The sequence below is a fragment of the Vespula vulgaris genome, chromosome 3, assembly GCF_905475345.1.
Source record: "Vespula vulgaris chromosome 3, iyVesVulg1.1, whole genome shotgun sequence".
In the NCBI taxonomy this organism is placed as follows: domain Eukaryota; kingdom Metazoa; phylum Arthropoda; class Insecta; order Hymenoptera; family Vespidae; genus Vespula; species Vespula vulgaris.
Genome location: NC_066588.1, coordinates 11,073,076 through 11,086,472, shown reverse-complemented (window position 1 = coordinate 11,086,472; position 13,397 = coordinate 11,073,076).

The following is a 13,397-nucleotide window of genomic DNA, read 5'->3' as shown; positions in this document are numbered from 1 at the left end:
AATGGCGAACGGTCTTTGACGGAAGTTTGTCCGGGAATTTATTAGTATCTAAGTATATGTACATTAAGAATTTTCTAAACTCTTTCAAAATACATTTATACTCGTATAAAACGTATGACCGATTTGATCGATGAACAATCGATCTTTTATTTATTTATTCGTTCTTTATTTTTCATTCTTCTAATTTTTTTTTTCTTATTTCTATACAATTCCAATATTAAACGTAGCATTATATAGATTGTTTCATTCCGTTTGAATTCGTTTCCATAAATTTTAATATCGAGGGACAATTAGTGTCCATCAAACTTTCATTTTCTAAATTCTAATTATTACAAAGACGTTCGCCGAAAGTATAATGATTTCATTTTATATTCCATTGTATCGTCGAAATAAAATTCATTTATTGCGAATTTCCAATCGAAATTCGAATGATTATGTAAGTACACGAGTATCTACGTATTCCATAATCCTAAAGAAAAAGAAAATTTTTAATATATTCAGTCGAGGCAACATCGATATCGTTGACGTCGTACTTACGTGTGGTTAACACCTCCGACAAAAAAATCGTTCTTACGAAACGAAACGTTACTGGGCATGGACTCTTGGGGCGTGTAAAACGAAAGTATTGTATGATATTCCTTCTGCAAGGACTTCTTTTGCAAGGCGTAAAAACGTTTGCAATCGTAAATCTTCGACATCGGGAGACGCCGTAGACCCATCGAAAGATCCAACGGCTCATTAATCCTGCGAAGTGACGCGCCATTCGTCGTCATCGAACAACATTACGTTGACTCGGGAGTGACATAGCAAACACCTTTCGTGGTATTCCTCGATGGTAGGTAATTTATAATCCGTAGGAACGAAAGAGAGAGAGAGAGAGAGAGAGAGAGAGAGAGAGAGAGAGAGAGAGAGAGAAAGTAGTACTTCGGACATCGGACACGACTCTGGAATTGATTCTTGCGATAACGGGGCATAAGGAACGATCCATCGATGAAAATTATATTCCTGTCGCGACTCCGATTATATTTTTACTTTTAGTATACGTAAGATACATATACTATAGACATACGATACGAAAGTTATACGATACTCGTTGGATTAGCAATTAACGCTTTATTTCCTTCGTAATTACGTGGCACGATCGTTAACGCGTTTTTCAACGGACGAGATCTTTACCTCCGAGAGACATGCTCGTGAAAACATTCTCATCGGAGATCGAAGATAGTAACTTTTTATTCTTCTTTTTCTTCTTCTTCTTCTTCTTCTTCTTCTTCTTCTTCTTCTTCGGGTTTGCTTACTCGGATAGCTTATTACCTAATGAGAGTAACGGTCTGCATGCTCTGCTCGCGGTCTACCGTGCTATTAAACGGTTGACTCAATTTAGAATTAAATTGGCAGACAAAGGCCTTAAGTCGACTGCTTGCTAACACGCGAGCGGACCCATCCAATTGAGGACCACCCAAATCCTTCTCTCTTCGTTCTTTCGCCTTTTCTTTGGGCTTATCTCTTTCTTCCTTCCTTTTTGGGACGATTGATAATCGTATGTATGTATGCATGTACATACGTATGTACATACATATATATATACGTTATGTATGATGTACATTGTCAATGATTCAGTTTGGGTCCACCTTTGGTAAAGGTCTGATTAAATAAAAAAAAAGTGCTGATGCCAGACCCAACTCGTTGATGAATCTCATGAGTTTCTCGCGTTTAAATCAACGTTGTACGTTCTAGTCATCTCTTAGAGCTCGCAGACCTCGTTTGACGCCGTATTTTGACGGTGCGTAGTTTGTGCTTTATTAAGGCGCCGGGACCCTTTGACCTATATATATATATTTAAAAAAAAAAAAAAGGGAAAAGAAAAGAAAAGAAAAAGAAATCCTCTAATTTCGTTGACAATCCCGCATGGTTAGTAGCTCGATTAAATTTAAGATGGCCCGTTTCGTGACTTAGGTTTATCGACCTCGTGAGAATGGTCCAGTTTTCGCTCGAAACGGTTACTAGACGCCCGTATAAACTCGTACGTAACTGTGTGACGCATATATCACACGTTTATTTCGATCTTAACTACCAGCACCTTGGTTACAACGAGAAAGAGAGAAAAAGAGAGAGAGAGAGAGAGAGAGAGAGAGAGAGAGAGAGAGAGAATGTGTGTTTGTATTTGTATCGCGTTTCTTACGTTTCATTTGGATCATCTTTCCATCGTCATACTCATCATCGTCATCGTCATCATTTGTCCTCGTACTTCTTATGTTTATCTTTTTTCTATTTTTCGTACGACTCTCGGAATAAGACCTCTTGAAGTTCTTTATCAACATGGTAGATACACGACCGAACGTCGCACGCCACCATCGATTATCCGTCGTTCTATCCGAGAAAAGTAAAAGAAGAGTGTGCCCTAGGGATCCCTTGAAAGAAAAATCGCGTGATTCGAACTGGCAGGATACACAGGAACACTCCTAATCTTGATTCTTGGCTATTTTCGAGGTACTTGTGTGCGTACGTGCGTATATGCGTACGTGCGTACGTGCATGTGTATATGTGTGTGTGTGTGTGTGTGTGTGTGTGTGTGATAATATTTTTTATTTTTACAGTTTTTCTATAGTTTTAATTTTGTTAGTAACTTTCTTATTTATTATGCGTATGTTACGTTTATCCAAGTTTTCTTCTTTTTCTTCTTTTTATTATTATTATTATTATTATTATTATTATTATTATTATTATTATTATTATTATTATTATTATTATTACTATTATAATTGTTATGATTATTATCATTTATTGTGTCATTGATAGATTTTCACGTTTTGGTTGAAACTAATATCTATGAACTTTATCTAGGTTTTCTTCTTTTTCTTCTTCTTATTTTGTTATTATTATTATTATTATTATTATTATTATTATTATTATTATTATTATTATTATTATTATTACTATTATAATTATTATAATTATTATCATTTATTGTGTCATTGATAGATTTTCACGTTTTGGTTAAAACTAATATAGACGAACTTTATCTAGGTTTTCTTTTTTTTCTTCTTCTTATTTTGTTATTATTATTATTATTACTACTACTACTACTATTCTAATTATTATAATCATTATCATTTATTGTATCATTGATAGATTTTCACGTTTTGGTTCAAACCAATATGGACGCACTACATCGAGTCTACTAATCACTAATATAACTGTTGTAAGAATTTTTCGACTATTCTTGCTTTGTACGATACAACTATTTTTTCAAACTTCCGTGTGAATCAGTATTTTAAAACGATCAACGTATCTTTTCGTTGTAAATCCTATAATTTCGGCCACAATAACGAATATTAATTTTACTCTTTCTCGTTTTCAAAAATTCTTTTATTTCCATTACCTTTATCATTATTATTACATCATTTATATTAATTATTATTATTATTATTATTAGTTTTATAGAATGATTCAATAGCATCAGGTTGATTGATGTTGTAATCGTGGTACTTACTCGTCGACGGTCCACCGAGGTTAATTAGTTCTCGCTAATCTGGAGAGTAATCTAATCTTTGCTCGCAAAGCGATCTCTCTCTCTCTCTCTCTCTCTCTCTTTCCCTCTCTCTCTCTCTCTCTCTCTCTTTCTCTCTCTCTTCGTCTCTCTCACTCCCTCTCTGTTTGTCTCTCCTCCTCTCGGTGGATCTGGGTACTCTCTGGCCAAAGATCACTTCTAACGCAAGCACGAGACACAAGGTGTAACCACGATATATCGTGGATATATCCTCGATCGTTAGTGCCTCATAATTTTAGTCTCACAGTGCTTGACCGTAACGACGAGTTAAGTGCATCTTATACTCAGATTGCATCACTCTGTTTCTAGGATCTTTCTTTCGGACCTGAACCGGTTGAAAAATTTGGGTTATGATAGTAAAAGAATGATCTTGTTCTTGTCGGTTCTTAACGAGACCTTTATCACTTTGTTTCTAAGAACGACGACATGCATAACGGTACAGGATCTTTAAAAAAAATAGAAACTTGAGATAATCACGGTATCTACGTTCTCCGTTTTATTTATCTAACTTCTTATAAAAACAATTCTAAATTTGAAAGACGAGATTCATTGATTCTTGGTAGATGATAAAAAAGAAAGAAAAAGACAAAAAAAAGAAAAAAGTAGTCTTCGTTTCATGGCACACGTGAGAAGTACAATCTGGTTGTAAGAATTCTCTCCCAAAGCGCGTTCATCGGTTCAAAAAAGGTGAAAATTTCTAAGTGTCGTTGGTTTTTAAGCCTAACTTCCGTAAACGGAACGAACAGAAAAAGTTCGGACATAAATTTTGTGGCTTTATCGAACGTTCGTGCTTCTCTTTCGTCTTTCCAAGAATAAATATCGCGATAAATAAATCCTCGCGGTCGTAAGGTGAAAGAAGAGAAGAGTAGAGAAAAGAAGAGAAGAGAAGAGATGAGACGAGTCGTACCTCCCCAAGCATATAAGCGCGAACGGCTGAGTGCACATGTTCCTGAGATGTCACCGGACAGATGCGATATTGCTGTCGTAGACGTTCGTGCTTTTCGATCCTGACACTTCCTGCCGTGCCGTTTCACGCGAGCACGTTCACGTGTACGTGCGTGAGCGCGTATATCCCGTCTACCTTCCTTTTTTCATATTGCTTCTATGTATTTCTCTGTTTAAATGTCTATATATACACGTACATACACGTACATACATACATACATACATACATTCATACATACATTCATACATACGTACATACATACATACATATATGTATGTATATATATGTATAGATATATATATATGTATATGTATGTATATATGTTTATATATATATGTAAAAAATATATATTTGTATATTGATATATGTATATATTTATATATATTATATATTATATATATGATATGTATATATATGTAATATGTATATCCGTGTATGTTTCGATGAATGTACTAGGTATTCCCATAGGATTCGAAGAAACCTAGCTATGGCTCGTTCACGCTCGAAAAACATTATCATACCCTCTCTCAGGACGGTGACTTTTTGCCAGGAGTTTTCGGTCCAGCCACCCTCCTCTTCCCTTGTCGTGAAACACTGAGTAAAAACGATCTCGCGGCTGTACCACCACCATTACTACACACTACCCTCAACAACTACGACAAACATATCCCCTCTCACCCGTCTTCTCTTCCCGGAAATCCCGCAGGCATTTCAAAGAAGTACTCGGCTCGTTAACGGACTTCCTGGTTATCGTTTTCCTTTCCCACTTTGGCACGATACACGATACCATACCGTTCGTCTACGAGTAGGAATTTATACCGACTATACTGTTATAGGTCGTTCGAATCATTCTATAAAATCAGAATCCCTTTAATAACAATTTTTCTTTCAACACTATATCACTATAAGATATCATCTTTTCCACTCGTTCAAATAACTCAAAAGAAATTGAACGTCTTCGAAAAATCGTTTAGAAATTATTCCATCGAAGATGGTCAGTCAGCTGGTCGATCTTATACCATCCTTCTTTCCTTTTTCTTCATCTCCTTCAAACGACACTGATGTTCTTACTTACATTTATCTCGTTGAAAGGCTCATCTTTCGGGATCATAGAACAGAAGTCTCTTCCTCTAACAAGGTCCATACGACTTCTGAACGGTTGAAATCGAACAATACGTGATACAACCGTCCTGCTGTTCGTTGTATTTATTGTATATGTGGTATCACAATGAGGTCAATAACTATTCGGTAGACTGTGGGCGTGTGCCCACGATCGGAACGTACTTTCTTTGAAAAAAAAAACCGGCTGTTTTCTTTGTTGTGGGCGGCCATATACGCGTTAGAGTAAACCAGAAGGGGACGATAGAAAATGTATAAGAGAGAGAGAGAGAGAGAGAGAGAGAGAGAGAGAGAGAGAAAGAAAGAGAGAAAGAGAGAAAGAGACAGAGTATAAAGTATTGTGTGAGGTGAAAACTAAATATCTCATTTAAGGAAAAACTCACTGGTGTCACGCCCTGTGCTCGGAAAGCGCGTAATCGTCCGTTCGAAATCGAATAATGGCAAAGCGGCAAAGTGGGCGGTCGACCGTGAGACTCGTGTTCGCTCACATTATCGTTTCGACTCGGCCGATTTTTCGTTCTTTTCTCTATGTTTGTGTGTGTGTATGTGTACGCGAATATCCCGCCTTTGGTTGAACGTCTTAGTGATCTTCTTCGTGCTCACGCACGTTCTGCTTGTCTAAATGATATATTTCATTTCCAGTTATTTAAAGTCTCTGTATAAAATATTACAATGATTTTATAAGAAATTCAATTGAAATGAGAAACGAAGAAATTGAATATTATGGAAATTGTAACATCATTTTTCGTCAATCGATTTGTCAATGATATATTTTATTGTAGATTATTTTAAGGAATAAGGCTGTTAAAAGATTTATCGTTTTTTTAAGTTCGAATTTTCGTTTAGGATCTTCAAAGGTTTATTATTTTTTTTCAAGTTCAAGTTTTGTTTAGGATTATGTATTTTTGTCAATATAAATAATTCAATTATTAATGAAACTCATCGTGGTAATTTTTTTTTGTTTTTTTGGTTTACCTCAGTAATAATTATGTTTCTTTTTATTATTAAATATATTAAATATATAAATATATAAATTAAATTATTATTAAATTGTTGTATTAAAACGTTATTATTAAATATATAAATATATCGATAAATGTATAAATATATTAAATGTATAAAATATATTAAAATATATTTTATAAAAAATAAAAAGATTTTTTCCTATCTCGATAGGAGGAAGTCAAAAATGTTTTTAAAACGTTATTTCGTATCGGCATTAAATTACAATCAACAAGACGTTTCTTGTTAAAGGAGACATTCCATTTAGAATATTTCTTTTTCAATAAGCGTCAAATTGTTGCTTCGAACGACCGTTGTATCAAAGCGTAACCAAAGAATTTATCACGCACTAGTTCAAGGATTCGTTCGTTCGTCATTGAAGGAAGCTCCGTTAAACAGGATATTTCGGGCGTGTCATTTGCTCCAGATGGTCGAATCTCGAGCTAGACGATGTCAAAGACTAGAAAAGATCGAATGAATATAACATTTTGATTATCGAAAGAAATTGTACCTTCTTTTTCGTTCAATAAAAAAATATAGAATCAATGTTTTTACGTATCAATCGCAATTCGGATCAAACGCATTTGAGTAGATTTATCAAAAGATAAAATTTATAAATCCATCTTAATCATTAAGTATAACAAACTGCGACAAATTGATAATAGATTCTTATTGATATTATAACAAAATTTACATTAAACGATGTAGTGCATTACACTCGTTTGATATTTTTTGAACAGATTTGAATAGATTTATTGAAGTATAAAATATACAAATTTATTTTAATTATTAAATATAAAACTCCAACGAATTAATAACAAAATTCGTATTACACGATATACTGCATTACAATCACCCGACATATTTTGAATAGATTTGAACAGATTTATCGAAATATAAAACATAAATTGATCTTAATAATGAAATATAACAAACTCCAACGAATTAATAACAAAATTTGTATTAAACTTTCCTACTGCATTACAGTCGTTCGATATTTTTTGAATAAATTTATCGAAATATAAAATATATAAATCCATCTTAATAATTAAATATAACAAACTCCAATGAATTAATAACAAAATTTGTATTAAACTTCTCTATTGCATTACAGTCGTCCGATATTTTTTGAATAAATTTATCGAAATATAAAATATATAAATCCATCTTAATAATTAAATATAACAAACTCCAATGAATTAATAACAAAATTTGTATTAAACTTTCCTACTGCATTACAGTCGTTCGATATTTTTTGAATAAATTTATCGAAATATAAAATATATAAATCCATCTTAATAATTAAATATAACAAACTCCAACAAATTAATAACAAAATTCGTATTACACGATATACTGCATTACAATCACCCGACATAATTTGAATAGATTTGAACAGATTTATCGAAATATAAAACATAAATTGATCTTAATAATAAAACATAACAAACTCCAACGAATTAATAAGAAAATTCGTATTACACGATATACTGCATTACAATCACCCGACATAATTTGAAAAGACTTGAACAGATTTATCGAAATATGAAACATAAATAGATTGTAACAATGAAATATAACAAACTCCGCCGAGTTAAAATCCCTATCAAAACTTGTCTATTAAACTGCATTATAGTCGTCCGACATTTTTTCACGTTCCCTTTCGTCGTTACTCGGATGGATCGTGCGTAGGTGCGCTTTTGTAGGAGGAATGCGCACGAGTAGATACGTACGTAAAGTAACTACGTATGTACGCGCGTGCACATCTCGAGTAGGTAATATAGTCGAAGAGAAGGCAGCAACGGCAGCACCAACGGCAGCAGCAGAAGCAGCAGCGCGTGCCCGCCACTTGGTTATGCGGCATGTGTCTCTTTGGAAGAGCCAGGCGGCCCCTGTGGCAGCAAAACTACCGATATCTACTACCGTTTCCCTTCTTCTCCTTCTACTTCTCTTCGTCCATCCTACATCGGTCTATCTCTTTCTATCTCGTTCACGAGCACTCGTCATCCTTCGTAGGACGGGGTAACAACTTGATTCCATATTCCTGCGGCAGTTGTCGCCCGTGAAGAATTGAATGAAATAAAATAAAGCCCCGGATTCCCCGTGTTTTATGGCGCGACTCGTTCGATGCCTCCACCGCAAAGCAGCCGCACCAGTCACCGGCACTCTCTTTCGTCGTCTTCTACGCGAGTTACGTTTCTATCCTCGCGGCTATTCCCTCCGTCTCACTATTTCACGTTCCACTATTTTTCTTCTTGTTTTTCTTTTCTTTCTTTCTTTTTCTCTCTCTCTCTCTCTCTTTTTATTTACCTCTCTTTTTCTTCTTCTCTTCTTTTTGATTTTCTTTATTGTTCCGTCTCTTTATGGAAGATCGATTTTTCGATCATTAGTTTTAGCCCGATCTTTAAGAATATTTGATATAATACATTTTTGGATACGAATATACTCTTCTCTTGTCTTGATTCATCTTATTGTTATATGTTCTCTCTCTCTCTCTCTCTCTCTCTCTCTCTCTCTCTCTCTCTATCTCTTCTTTTTCTTCTTTTTTCTTTTTCGTTTTTTTTTTTTTTATGATAGATCGATCCGATTTTTCGATCACTATTTTTAGCCCAATCTTGAAGAATATTTGACACAGTTAATTTTTGGTTATGGTTGTATATGTACTTTTATATTCTTCTCTTCTTTTGATTAATCTTATTTGTTATTACATATGTTTCTCTCTCTCTCTCTCTCTCTTCTTCTTTTCTTTTTCGTTTTTTTTATTTCATCTTTTTACGAAAGATTGATCCGATTTTTCGATCACTATTTTTAGCCCAATCTTTGAGAATATTTGACACAGTAAATTTTTGGGTATGATTGCACGTACTTAAATATTTTTCTTTTTTCTTAATTAATCTTATTTATTTTACATACGTTTCTTCTCTCTCTCTTCTTTCTTTTTCTTCTTTTTTTTTATGGAAAATCGATTCGATTTTTCTATTAAATGTTTAGTCCGATCTTTAAGAATATTTGACACAGTAAATTTTTGGATATGAATCTATGTACTTATATACTCTTCTCTTCTCTCAATTAATCTTATTTATTGTTACATATGTTTCTCTCTCTCTCTCTTTTCTTTTTTTTCTTTTTCTTCTTTTTTCCTCTTCGTTTTCTTTTTTGTCTATCTTTTTTCTCTTCTTTTATGTAAAATCGATTCGATATTTCTATTACAACTTTAAGTCCAATCTTTAAGAATATTTAACACAGTAAATTTTTGGATACGAATGTACGTACTTATATATTCTTCTCTTCTCTCAATTAATCTTATTTATCGTTACACATATTTCTTCTCTCTCTCTCTCCTTCTTTCATTTTTCTTTTTTTATTTATTCGTAGCAAAGCGTCCAGGACAAATTGTGCGGAGCTAGTCCAAAAGAAACGTTCTTCTTTTTTATGTATACAAACCTCTCTCGAACGCTTCTATTCTTTCGAGGATCTTTATTCGCGATTTTAAACCAGCGAAATAAAGATGTAAAGGGAAGGAGAAATAGGGTGGTCACTAGTGGGGGAAAGCAAAGACGAGCGAGACGTGGAAGTGGGTTGAGGAAAAAAGTGATGCCGTAAAGCACTCAGCAGGAAGCGTGATCCGCTTACGAAAGACGGTTTCCACCGCGTTACTGCGTTACCGAGTTACCACCTTATACGAAGTTGAAACCAGCGGGGGTGGGTGGGGCATTCCGTAGGAATGTGCGTACGAACACGCGTACGATGTTTCATTTTTACTTTGGAATAAAAATTTTAACACTTCTGTGGGCAGCTAAGAGCATTCGCGCGATGGAGGATAACGTCTAGATGAAATCTCTCCCGTCGTGCGGAACCATGTAAACGGAAGAGGTATGATACGCCAGGATCAGGAAAATGGGATCAAGATCGAGACGATCGTTCGAGCGAGTAATACGAAGTCGGATTAAAATTGACGATTTCGATCAGGAATTTTTGGTTCCTTGATTCGTTCGACGTTTCATTTTTTATGGTCTCTCTCTTTTCTTTTTTTTTCTTTTTCTCTGTCTTTCTTAAAGTTTCCAACAATTCTCATTTCATCTTTTTTCATTATATTTCTTTTTTCTCATAATTTAAAAATGACTATTGATATCTGTAATTATATATTTCGTTTAATATATTTTATTGAATGAATTATTAAATTGCACATTTTATTCTTTTTTCTTTAATTTCTTCTTTCGTTTATCATGATTTAAATGATTATTAATATTTATAATTATATATTTCGTTTAATTTATTTTATTCAGTAAATTATTAAATCGCATATTTTATTTAATATATTTAATATATTTCGTTATAATACATTTTATTCAAACTTGATTTTATTTCCATTAATAATCTAAGATATGTCACACTTATTAACAACATATATTCCATTCCTCAATATATAATCATATTTCAAAGGTAATATTCATTAATAGCAAAATACGTTTTATTTTCTTTTTCGACTTGATTAATTCGTCTAATATCAAAATAGACGCTCATCATCGATCAATCTGTTTATATTATTTCTCTCTTCCTAGAAAAATCTTTTTTCTCGCCGGTAAATTTTAAGATACGGAGAAGAACACGAGATAAACAGATAGTCATATAAAAGGAGAGGACACGTTACATACATACATACATACATACATACATACATACATCAAAGATACACACACACACACACATATATATATACGAGTGTGTGTGAATATATCTATATAGTACGTTTATGTACGTAGGTGTGCGCGAATAAGGGAGCGTATGTAAACTACATTCTCGAGGGACGAATATGTGCACCCAGTTTTTTATATCGCGTCTTCCCATCTGTGACCACACGAGGACGAGGTTGTAAAACTCGTGCGCGTTCGTACCGAAAGACTTCTAGGAATCTTCCTTTCTTCCACGGCACAGCTTCTGGATGACTTTATGTCACCGTCGTCGCGTGGAAGCCATTCTGTACGAAGAAAGAGAGAGAAAGAGGATGAAGAGAGAAAGAAAAAAAGGACGAAAAAGAGATAGATTATCAGAATAAAAAAAAAAAAAAAGAAACCAAGAAATAAAATTCTCGAAGAAGACATAACTAATCTCAATAGTCCGAATCTAGGTAAACTTAAAAAAAAAGAAACCGCGAAAATACGGCTTACATATATTACAAAGTTAAAAAAAGATTCATTAAGAAGACTACGTTTCTTGGCGTTCACGCGATGACAGTTTTCGGTCACGTTCTTTCTAAACAGGGGGTGGGAGAGAGGGTGGGGGGTAAGTGGGGAAATAGAAGGAGGAAAGGAGAGAGGGTGGGTAGGGAGGGAGGGATCGGCCATGTTGTTTAATAAGTTAAGTGACGACGACGCAGCTGCCCGTCTTAATGAAACATTAGTTCACATCGCCACCCGAGTCTCGGGCTACAAACAGCGGCGCCTTTGGAGACGCGACGCTCGTTTGCTCGACGATCTTCTTTGCTTCTCTCTTTCTCTCTCTTGCTGTATCTTTCTATCTCTCTGTGACGTGCCCTTGCGTTTCCAAGCGTTCTTCGTTCGTATATGAACTCGCAACGAGAAGAGGCGTTTTACTCGACTCGAATGAGCGCACGCGTTCATTTTTCTCTCTCTCTCTCTCTCTCTCTCTTTCTCTCTGTTTCTTTCTTTCTTTCTCTCTCTCTCCCTCTTTCTCTTTCTCTTTCTCTCTCTTCTTCAACTTCGTTTATTTTTAAATAGCAGCGCGACAGTGTCAGAGTTATATAAAGACGAGTCGAGGAATATTACTAAACACGGCCAATTCGCCTTCTAGGTCGGCACCGATGTTGGTTCAATCTGACCCAACCCGTGATGCATCACGACTCACTATAGCTTCGTGAGGACACCGGGGTCAACAGAAGCATTTAACCGTTCCCGTTTTTACTGGCCCGCTAACGAACGAACTCACCGGCTCTCTTTTTCTTCTATCTTTCTCTCTCTCTCTCTCTCTTTTTTTTTCTCTCTCTCTTTCTCTCTTTCTGTCTGTTTCTTTTGTATGTGAGCAATCGACGTAGTACACACTTCCTTATTCCGCGTCGAAAAATCGCTTTGCCCTCGAAACGGACATAGACAGCCGTGAAACAAAACGAGTCTTCATTATCTCTCGAAATGGAGAAAGAGTGAAAGAGAGATATACAAACAGTGCAGTCCGTACTAACGGAGGTTACACACGTTGTAGACCGGCTATATTTTTCCACGATGCCTTTGTCACCAACATTGGCAGTCGATCTCGTCATTTTCCAGACAGACCCTTTTTTCCACGTTCCCCTGCTGCCCGGAGTGGCCATTATTGCGGGCTTTATATTAAACTCTACCGTGCAAGACGCGACGTATATACATATATCTATGTATATACACATTAAGAGAGAGACAGAGAGAAAGACAGAGAGAAAGACAGAGAGAGAGAGAGAGAGAGAGAGAGAGAGAGAGTGAGTAAGAAAGAGAGAGAAACGTTACTATTCATGACGTAATTAAAAGCCGTATTCAACGAGTCGTGTCACACTCGGTACGTCGGCACAACACGGACCTCTCCTTCGCGACAATCCTCCGGTGGCTCGAGTCGTCTGCAACGTACGAGATGGCCGCGACAGACTGCTCAAAGTCAAGAACGACAATGGTTCTTCGTCGGCCATTGTGTCCACCTGTCACCTCTATGCATTTATTTTTTTTCCCTCTCTTTCTCTCCCTCTCTCTCTCTCTCTCTCTTTCTCTCTCTCTCTCTCTCTCTCTCTCTCTCTTTCTT